The sequence below is a fragment of the Macaca fascicularis genome, chromosome 9, assembly GCF_037993035.2.
Source record: "Macaca fascicularis isolate 582-1 chromosome 9, T2T-MFA8v1.1".
NCBI lineage: Eukaryota > Metazoa > Chordata > Mammalia > Primates > Cercopithecidae > Macaca > Macaca fascicularis.
Genome location: NC_088383.1, coordinates 31849042 through 31860929, shown reverse-complemented (window position 1 = coordinate 31860929; position 11888 = coordinate 31849042).

Sequence of the window (11888 nt, the reverse complement as noted above, 5' to 3'; positions counted from 1 at the left end):
AAAGATAACATAAATGGAAAAGCAAATGGGTGGGGATCATCCCTCTGGAGAAACCATGAGCTTGAGATGATTAATGTTGCAAAGAAATAACTTTCTTATTGAATAAATGTTCTTTTCATCAGAGTGAGTTCTATTAAATTGCAAAATTTAATATCGGGTGGAAGAAAACATTTCTCAATTATATCGTAAATAATGACACATTTAAACATGTCTTTAGCCTATTTGCTACCAAAGATGCATCATTGTAGATCATTTTCATGTGTGTTTTTTAGTTATACACTATTCCTTTTACTTTTCAAATGGGTGGACACTTTTACTGTCTACTGATTGGGTCCTTGAAGACACGGATTCACCAATAAGCGTTTTGGTTCTGGTTCACTTGTACAGCCAAGCAAGTGAACAGACATGAATGAAACCCTCCAAGAATGTATTTGTTTCTATTACCCCTTTTCTCCCTTAGCGAACAAATCCATTCTCTGGGAACCTCAGCAAATTCATAGTCCAGTGTTTCCAGCAGTCATCTAATCACGACATCATGATTTCATCACCTCCTCCGAACCAACATGAGCCCAGCATGAAGCCTCTCGTAACTCGCACTGTTCTTCCTTTCTCCATAGGCATTCCACGCATGAGGTTTCTGTTGTTGCTTGGGTTTGGTTTTTTGCTTTTGCTGTAAATTATGAAAGTGGCTTCCTTGAGTTACAGGAGGAAATAGGACATGATTTTTCCAAACTCTTACGTTGCTCCTGGGAAAGGGCATGTGATCTTTCCTGCTTCCACATAGAATTAGTCTTTGGTGATCTTGGGGACACCAGCCTAGAGCCATGTGGGAGGGAAGGAGTTCCTCCTTTGGGGTCATCGTTTTAGAGGTGAGTGTATTCACTAAAGTGGAGAATTGTAAGTTATGTATATGTGGGGCCTGTGGGAGAAGAGATATGGAAGGTGATTTGTCTTTATTCAACCCTAGTCGCTGTCACAATATGATGCTCCTACCAAAATAAAATAAAATAAAATAAAAAGCTTTCACTTATGTAGATATTCTAAGCTGAGTGGATAGAAAGTGATCATTTACTCTCATTTCAGTATTTGGCAGAGCCTCTGTCTCCTTTTTTTCTTTCTTTATTTTTTATTTTATTTTTTTCGAGGCAGGGTCTTGCTCTGTCCCCCAGGCTAGAATGCAGTGCTGCAATCACAGCTCACTGCAACCTTAACTCCCAGGCTCAAGCGATCCTCCCACCTCAGCCTCTCAAGTAGCTGGGACAGTAGGCATGCACCTCCATGCTCTGTTAATTTTAAAAAATTTTTTGTAGAGTTGGGGTCTCACTATGTTGCCCAGGCTGGTCTTGAATTCCTGGGTTCAAAGGATCCTCCCACCTCGGCCTTCTAAAGTGGCTGTGCTGGGATTACAGCTGTGAGCCACCAGCAGAGCCTTCTTTTAGAGCCTGTTACAGGACTGCTTGTTGCCTATACGGCATCCATTCACTCTCATTACCAACAACGTGCCCAGTGAAAAGACTTCGTTTCCTGGACTGCCTTGCAGGTGAGGAGGGCGAGGGAGCGCTGAGATATAAACCTATGATGTTGGGTGGAACTTTTGATATTTGATTATTCCTGCACTACCTCAAGGGAGAATTTTCTCCTTTCATCCCCTGTCAATAGGTTGTTGAGCCCTAAAAACTGGTCTTAGTTCATGTTCCTGCAATTGTAAGGCTTGCCCTTCTAGTGAGTAATTTGTGAAATGTTATTGGGAAATGGCGGGGGCAGGGGATTCTTTTCCTGTTAATACAGCAGCATATAAAACACAAATGGAAAGATCCACTGGGGTCATACTAATTTAAATCTGATTAAAACACATTGCCTTGAAAAAATTTAGGTATGATAAATCCGAGTGTGAAGGCCACAAGTTTCACCATTGTAGGCATCAGCAAGGAAAAATGTTGGCCAGGTTCAGTGGCCCACACCTATAATCTCAGCACTGTAGAAGGCTGAGGAGGGAGGATTACTGGATGCCAGAAGCTTGAGACCAGCCTGAGCAACAGAGTGAAACCCCACCTCTACATAAAATTTTTTAAATTAGCTGGGTGTGGATGCACACAACTGTAGTTCCAGTTACTTGAAAGGCTGAGGCGGGAGGATAGCTTGAGCCTGGGAGTGAGAGGTTGCAGTGAGCTATGATAGCACCACTGCACTCCAGCCTGGGTGAAAGAACAAGACCCTGTCTCCAATAAATAAATAAATAAAATATTAATTACCTAATAGTTACTTATAGCAATAGTGCTAGGTATAGGGAATAGAATCATAAGCAAGAAAGATATGGTCCCACTCCTTCTCAAGTTGACAGTCTAATGGGGAAGACATAAAATAAGCAGGTTGAGCATGGTGGCTCATGCCTGCAATCTCAGCACTTTGGGAGGCTGAGGCAGGTGGATCACCTGAGGTCAGGAGTTCGAGACCAGCCTGGCCAACATGGCAAAACCCCACCTCTACTTAAAAAAATACAAAAATTAGCCAGGTGTGGTGGTGGGCACCTATAATCCCAGCTACTCAGGAGGCTGAGATGGGAGAATCACTTGAACCTGGGAGGTGGAGGCTGCAGTGAGCTGAGATGGTGCCACTGCACTCCAGCCTGGGTGACAGTGAAACTCCACCTCAAAAAATAAAAATAAAATAAGCAGTCAAGGTGGAAATGTACAGTTGCTCAGGCTGTGCACTGCCCAACTTCAGGGGACATTATTCACATAGAATGTAGTCTAAATGGTGACCCACCAACAAGGCATGGCCTGTACCACCTTATGGTGGTGGCTCTTTAAGCAATTTTCTGAAAATGTGCTAAGTAACTGGCAACAGCAGATGTACTGAGCCATGGAAGCACCTGGCAACACCACTTCACCTAGTCTAGGAGGTGGTTTCCTGGAGTAAATGACATTGAACCCAAGACTTAATAATCAGCCTTAGGCAGGTATGCTAAAAGCAGGAAGAGTCATCTAAGCATCTTCTAGTAGTTTCTCTTTTCAATCAGAGAAGCTGCATATACCAAGGCCAAGGACCAGGGGTTCTGAGGCTGAGCTAACTACAGAACAATGATAAGGGACATCTTGGCAGTTGAATTCTGCTGTTGATGTGGGACTTTCATTTTTCTCGCCTGACAGACCCAGGTCACCTGCACCAAACTTTGTGGATTCCAAGCTGTTTTCTAACAAGGTCTCAGCAATGCTTTTCTATATAGTGCAGTTAATTCAAAAACTTTGGCTAAACATAACTTTCAGAGAAGATCCCCTCTCTTCAGACAGATGGTTCCAAAAGGTGGACTCCTATTCCTGCCGCCCACCAACTTTTATCAAATGTCAAGCATTTTGGTTCAGACAAACTCCATCTGATTGTGACATGTCTCTGCTTAAAACCTTTGAATATAGTGCTTCTGGGATTAAAAAACAAAAATGAAAGACACCTTGAGATAAAGTTCAAACTCCTTAGCCTGGCCTATAAGGTACAGTAATCTTCCAGAGGGCAGGGGTGATTTTTACATCATCACTTTGCACAATGGCTTACACGGAGTAGCATTGTGGGATGGATGGATGGATGGATGGATGGATGGATGGATGGATGGATGGATGGATGGATGAACAGTCAGTCTTGCCCTGCCCACAATTTCCCCCTTCAGTCTACTCTAATAAGAGATGACTGTCTTCCAGGCAGGGCATGTTCCTGTTAGGCCCTCAGTGGTCACAGGAGATGGTCACTTCTCCCACAGCTGACTGACTAGTAAAGTTTTAGTCCCAAGCATTCTGAAATGGTGGCACTCCAGGCACAACCAATCAAAGTGTAATCGTCTCAAAATCCCTGCAACCTGACACTTATCAAAACTTGGTTTATTACTCTAAAGAGAAAATCACACAAGTATAAAAGGATGTATGCACAAAAAGATTAGCTGCAGCACTGTTTATGTTTGGGAAAAATCGGAATGACCCAAATGTCCATTAATAGAGGGCAGGGCAAGTAAATTAAGGAATATAACATATGGTAGAATATAGAGCAACCTTAAAGTGGGGGAGGGGGTCTATTACATTCCATCAAATCTGCGATAACTTCATCTGTAAGATACATCATTATTTTATTTACTTTATTTTTTTGAGACAGAGTCTCACTCTGTCACCCAGGCTGGAGTGCAGTAGCGTGATCTCATCTCACTGCAACCTCTGCCTCCTAGGTTCAAGTGATTCTCCTGTTTCAGCCTCCCGAGTAGCTGGGATTACAAGGGAGCGCCTCCATGCCTGGCTAATTTTTGTATTTTCAGTAGAGACAGGGTTTCACCATGTTGGCCAGACTGGTTTCGAACCCTGGGCTCAAGTGATCCATCCGCTTTGGCCTCCCAAACTGCTGGGATTATAGGCGTGAGCCACCATGCCCGGCCAAGATACATCATTATTTTATGATAGTAAGAAAATGCTGTCAATTAAATGACACAAGCTTTGTTGTTCCCTCGAATTTTTATTTTCTACTAACTAGCTCTTTAAATGTAGGTATATTTTTATTATATATTGCTCTTGTGCATACATGAAAATATATATAAGCATAATAAATTGGTTAATATGTTCCTGAAAGTGCCTCTCATTTAGAATCCAACCCTTCCAGATGCTCATCAACTCAGAGTCATCAGTGTCCATGGATTTCCATGCCATATTGTCCTCTCTGCCATCAGGAGAGTTTTCATGCTGTCTTTTTAAAGAATACATATAAAAGATAAATCTGTCAAGTTCCTAGCTGACTTTGCAGTTACGTAGGATTGGCCAACTTTGGACTTTGCGAACATTGATAAATCAGTTTGCTTTCAATAAATCATCTCCCACACTCTTCCTTCAATAATTTTGTTCCTAAGGATTAGAGAAGAATTCACCTCTTGCTCATGGCTTTTCTCCTAAGCCATTAGCATCCATTCTGAACCTTTTGATGTTTTTGTGAATGTGCCTGGAGCAACTGCTGCCTGGCCAGACACCATCACATGGATTATAAGATGCAAATCAATATCAGGCATGCAAAATGTTTTTTTAAAAATTAGGATCAGTGAAATATTTAATATGTCTACAGCATGTTCAGGAGTGATAAAAAGCATGTTTCAGAATAGCACATACAGTAAGTACATATATGTAAGATGTATAAAAGTATGTACTTACATCTATTTGTATCGGTATGAAAGGCATAAAGATGCCTAGAGGGATGTCCATCCAAATATTGTCAATAATCATGTCTAAGCCAGGCGTGGTGGCTCATGTCTATAATCTCAGCACTTTGGGAGGCTGAAGCAGGAGGATTGCTTGAGGCCAGGCATCTGTTTTGTTTGTTTGTTTTTTGAGACATAGTCTTGCTCTGTTGCCCAGGCTGGAGTGCAGTGGCGCAATCTTGGCTCACTGCAACCTCTGCCTCCTGGGTTCAAGCCATTCTCCTGCCTTAGCCTCCCGAGTAGCTGGGACTACAGGCCCACGCTGCCACACCCAGCTAATTTTTTGTATTTTAGTGTTTCACCGTGTTGCCCAGGCTGGTCTCGAACTCCTGAGCTCAGGCAATCTGCCCACCTTGGCCTCCCAAAGTGCTAGGATTACAGGTGTGAGCCACCACACCTGGAGGCCACGAGTTTGAAACCAGCCTGGTCAAGTGAGACCCCATCTCTACAAAAGTTATAAATAAATAAACAAACAAATAAACAAATAAATTTGTTATTTTTACCAGATAGTACATTTGGGATGATTATACTTTCTTTTTTGTATTTTTCTGTATATTTAGCACTTTTAAATTTTACTATAAATGTGTAGCATATTTTCAAAAGTAATATATTTTTTTGAGAAGAGGTAGTGTTTATGGAAAATTGCCCAAAACATATGGATTTCACTTGTATCTATATAAGTCTACACTTAAGAACAAATTTTGTGAGGTCTGTAATATCCCTAAAATTATACCCATACTTTTAGTCTCCCCATCACACTGAACGTAAAATCTGAGCTCCTCCCTAGGACCTATATGACCTGCCTACTAGGCTGACATCACATGCCACCTGTGTTCTCCTGCCTCTCTCTACTCGTCACACACACCTGCAGTCCCTGAACCCACCAAACTCATTCTTCCCTGCCTCACATGTGCCTCTGACAATTAGGTGTCAGCTTAGCAAGGGAGGCCATTCCTGATCCCCCAATCTAAAGTTGACTTCCCTTCATTCTCTCTCCCGTAACCCTGTTTTGTTTCCTTTCAAGCACTAATTACTATCTGGGAGCCATCTCAGCTATGTCTTTGTTGCCTTGTTTGTAGTCTGTCTCTTCCTTGTGGGCAGGACCACTGACTGTCATGGTAACTGTGAAATCCTCCCTGTGTGGGTTAGTTTGGCTCCTCAAAAAAAGCAGATGATGAAATGAGATCAGATGCAGAAGAGATTTACTGGGAGAAACACCGTGAAGAACGACGGGGAGGGAGCAGGAGGAGTCAGAGAGTCTTCCCATCGCAGTGCAGGTTGAGCCCTATGAAGGCAGACAGGGAAAGAAGGGAGATCCAGTGGGAAGACTGTCAGACAGCTGTGCAGTTCTAAGGCGGTTTCCTCTAGGTCCATGGGGTGTCCTCCAGCCAAAGTTGCCCATTTAAGGACTCTTGTATCCTGCAGTATTGGGTCAGCACCGTCACCTGGATCTTCTGTGCTCCATCATTGGCAGGGACTGGGAGCAGCTCCAGGGATGGTGGCCTTGGTGCCAGTATGGCAGTGGAACCCGAACGGAGGGGACAGGGGCTCCCCACAGCAGGAGATCTGAGCAGCCCATTTACAAGGCTGCCATAGCCTGGAACAGAGTGAAATCTTTGCACACGTTTGTTTCTAACAAATGAGTGAATGGAAAGTTTTCCAAAGTGGCCCATAACTCAGAAGAGGAACTACTACTCTAATATTCTCTCTGAGATAAGTTATATGCTCATACCACAGGATTTTTACTGCCACAGTTTCTTTTAATGAGTGGGAGGATAGTATTTTGACTTCAGCTTCCTCTGAATATTGGTATAAGAAATATCTCCAAAGAATGCAGTGTCTTTTGTAGTTTAAAAAGGCCACTGAGGTACTTATCACTGTATCACCCAGTGCCTTCTTCATGAAGACCCATGAGGAAAATATTCTTTCTAATCTCAGTACCAGGAAGAGTTATGCTTTATCTGGGCAACTGGATTGTAAATTTAAGTAATTGACAATGTGATCAGAGTTTGCTTTCTTTTTTCTTTTTCTTTCCTCTGTTTTGCATATGCACCTGAAAGCTTGGAACCTAAGCTTTCAGGAAATGGACTTGTAGTCCATTTTCAGCAAATATGTAAGAACTCCTACAAATATTTCTGCATATCTCAACAAAACTGATTTTATTTTATTTTATTTTTAGAGACAGAATCACCCTCTGTCACCCAGGTTGGAGTGCAGTGGCGTAATCATAGCTCACAGTAAACTTGAACTCTTGTGCTCAATGATCCTTCCCCTCAGCCTCCCAAGTAACTGGGACTACAGGTACCCACCACCACACCCAGCTAATCTTTATTTTAAAAACTGTTTTTAATAGAAACAGGGTCTCACTATGTTGCCAGGCTAGTTTCAAACTCCTGGCCTCTGGCAATCCTCCCACCTCAGCCTCCTGAAGCATTGGGATTTCAGGCACGAGCCACCTTGCCTGGCTCAAATACTGATTTTAGACCAGCCTTACTCGTGGGTTAATCTTATTTTTCCTATCCTTAGTTATCTTGCCCCAAGTTCACAACATACCTTTTTATACTTGATCTTCTTGTTTTAGGTATATTTTAATAGGCCACTTCATATGCGTTGAAATATGGTGGAATCTGCATAAATTGGTTGTTGTTTAATGCTAAGCATGGTACTATGCATGGTCTAGCCCCAGCCTTCAGCCTCACGTCCCACCCACCCCTCCTCCCCAAAGCTGCCCTGCTGCTCACAGCTTCCCTCTTATTCCCTCATTAGAGTCTTTACCACTCTTTATTACAAAGATTCATGTAGGGCTCTCGTCCACCCAGAAGCAGAGCATTTGTTGCAGCCCTACTGACATAGCCATGTCAAAAAGTAAAATCTCGATTATGTCACCCAGCATCATGCTCGCCTGAACCCTCTCCCTTCTTCCATCTTCAACACCCTCCACCGCTGATTGCGGAGAACTCTCATTTTCCATTTTATTCATTTCTAAGTGGCTTGTAATTTTTATAGGTATAGTCTCTTTATCACCGGAGGAAAAAGGGATAAAGACGTATTAAAAACTATACCTGGGTTAATCTCTAAGAGGTTTGAGTCTTATCCCTCCAACCATCATTTTAATAAAGCTTTAGAATGTTAACTAAGATGTAGCTCTACAACAGTGAGTACTAAGAAAACAGTTAGACATTTATTTTAGTCTAGGGCTGAGAATGGAAGATCGTATTATAGACAAATATTCACTCACACCAATTTCCTATATATATTTAATCAATAAGATAAACCAAGTAAGAAAGAATACCAAAAAAACAAGAATGCCCACATTAAAAAAAGAATGAGTTCCATCACTGAACAGCTAAATCTCTTTATTACTAGAAAGTAAATGCATTTGACCACTGCAACATTAAAGAAAAATTCAGAGAATCTGAGTGTGGACCAGTTGAGATTCATATGAAATCAAGAGAATAAGCAGACATCTTATTTAGAGTGATTGATGGCCCCTGCTGAGATGAGCAAGTGTGAAAAAACATATGCCACTTGGTTTTATGTGTTTTGGCTGCCAGATGGTGCCTAACCCCACCCCACTGCACCCCTGCACCACCCCTCACTCCCACCCATGTCAATCCCTGCCTCATCTGAAACTCTCTCTGGTGCCCATAATCCACTCCCCACCAGGACTGGAATAGGGGTCGTGGTGTGTGAGGCTCAGGGATGAGGTTTAGATGTCCATTTTGTATATTACCGGGTAAAATAAAAAGCTTAAATTAGAATGATTTGTTTTCCAGGACACATGTTGACAGCATCTAAATGTCATCTACCTGTCTCTCCTACTAGAAGTTCACCTTTCTATCACCAAGGCGGTTCCTGGAATAGAGTAGTTATGTAATAATGTTTCTTGTATGAATGAATAAATAAATAAGCAAATACATGCTCAATTCATAACAACCCAGTAATAAAAGGGAATAAGGTGAATTTGGCATAACCTGGTCTCTGTGAATCCAGGCTTTCTTCCAGTGTCCATGGGTTATCTACGGAATAGGCTTGTAGAACTTGCTGGAGGAGCTCATCAACTGTCTCATTTTGTTATTTTTGAACCATATCCTTTTCTCTTCTTGGAGAGCTATGACATCACTTGCTTCACTCTAGTCTTTACTGCTCCTCTTTTTCCAAAGTTATCCCCAGTGGACTGTGATCATATTTGCAGTCACCTTTCATTACCCAGATTATAGTTTGTCTGATTTTTACAGGCCAGACTCTCTTCAGGCTAAATACGCTTTTATTCATACTTGGAATCAAATCTTCTCATTAAAAAATGTATAATTTTATATTTTTACTATGAAAGTAATGTAACCATATTACCCCACAAAATCCACAAAATAGGAATGAAGGGAGAAAAAAATTCACTCACAAGCCTAACACCATGTTGAATGCAATCATGATTCGGATTTTGGTCAATGTCCTTCCAATGCTTTTTCCCAGAGATCTGTTTACATAGCTTCATGTGGCTGTGTTCAGTATACATACATTTTTATTCCTTTATTTTGTTTAATCAGTCAAGAAAATATAAACTAATTATTTATTTATAGAAAAATAGAAACTAATATTTATTTATTTATTTATTTATTTATTTATTTATTTATTTATTGTAACACTAATTATTTAGCAAAGAAAATTTGATTTTATGGAAAAGGAACCCTGAAATAAGACAGGCATAGTAACCCTAGGAAGCAGCTCCACCCCTGGGGCTGGAGGAAGAAAGGAAAGAATTTGGGTAATCGGAACCTGGAAGTGTGCGGGGGAGGGGTGTTGCAGACCTGGGGCCTGCGCTTCTGGGGAGCGGATGCCACCAAGGCTCAAGCTGACACTTCCAAGAGGAGGGGCAGTGGGGCTGGTTCTAGATGTGGCTATAAAGTTGGAGGCTGGAGCCAAGTGCTGGTGAGAGAGGGAAGGAACACGTGGGTATCTCTGGCAAGACACGACAGAAAGGGGCATGTCCCTTTTCTGCATTCCTGCCTTCAATCTCCCTCTAGTGTCCTCTGTTGGTGGAATTAAACAGGGAGCCAGCAGGCAAAGTAGAAATTTGATTTGCAGAGTTCCAGGTTGGGCACCACAGAGCAACGTGGGTTCCAAGATGGAGACCTCAGCTGAATAACCAACCTATAGCTTGAACTTTGTTTTCCTGTTACTACAAGGCCTACATTTTGAGGGGCTGGGGAAAGGGAGCACAGGGGTCTTACTCTTTTGCCCGGGCTGGAGTACAGTGACATGATCGTAGCTTGCTGCAGCCTCAAACTCCTGTGCTCAAGCCATCCTCCTGCCTCAGCCCCCAAAGTAGCTGGGACCACAGGTGCACGCCTCAATGCCTGGCTAATTTTTGTTTTGTTTTGTTTTGTGTTTTGTAGAGGTGAGGGTCTTATGATGTAGCCCAGGCTGGTCTCAAATTCCTGGCCTTAAGTGAGCATCCTGCCTCAGCCTCCCAAACTGTTGGGATTAGAGGTGTGAGCCACTATGCCTGATCCACAGCTTACATTTTTCATGACCGTGCCATATTTCGCACGGTGTACTTCAGTTTTTAAAACGTTTCCTTATTGTTAGATTCTCTAGTATATGGCCAAGACTTTGCTTTTGAAAATAAATATCAATGGAAATCGTTGTGCACTTGTTTTGTTTTTTGTTTGTTTGTTTTCATTCTTTCAGGATAAGTTTTCAGAAGACTAACCTCTCAGTTAAAGGGCATGAAAAGTGTTATGACTCTTACTTCAGAATGCCAAATTGCCTTTCAAACCTATTGTTTCCATTTCTGGTATCACCACCAGCATGGGAGAAAAGAGGAAGATGTTAAGAAAGTTAAACCCTGGGCTAGGCGCAGTGTCTCACGCCTGTCATCCCAGCACTTGAGTGGCTGAGGCGGGTGGATCACGAGGTCAGGAGTTCCAGACCAGCCTGACCAAAATGATGAAACCCCGTCTCTACTAAAAATACAAAAATTAGCCAGGCATGGTGGCATGCGCCTGTAATACCAGCTACTCAGGAGGTTGAGACAGGAGAGTAGCTTGAACCCGGGAGACGGAGGTTGCAGTGAACCGAGATCGTGCCACTGCACTCCAGCCTGGGCGACAGGGCAAAACTACGTCTCAAAAAAGAAAAAAGAAAAAAAACAAAGAAAGAAAGTTAAATCCTGCCACATCTACAGACAATGCTGTACTCCTGTATGATTCCACACATTGCCTTTAATCCCCAAAGCCTTCCACTTTGATTTTGTAAACAAATAAACAGACAGACACTTTCTCTATATATCTTACAGCAATTAAGCCCTATGTCAACACTTTTGCTAACATTCTAGACTAGTGTGTAGTGATTTGATTTGCAAATTTTTTGGTATGCACCAGCTTTTTGATTTAGGCAACTTAGTTGAAGAAACTTCTTTTTCCTTTTTCTGCTCATCTTTAATTGTTCCTTCAGCTCATGCACCACAGGGGCTCAGCCCTCGATAAGAGCAGAAACTATTCAAAGTAGTCCAGATCTTGGAACGATGGCCTGAATTCTCCTAAATCCACAGGACTAACTACTGCAGACTGGGATCCATCAGTTGGTGAGCTTGAAGATAAAAAATAAGAAGGTTAATTTAAATATAAAACTCATGATGGGCTGTATTCATAAGCAGGCTCACTTTTTCCAA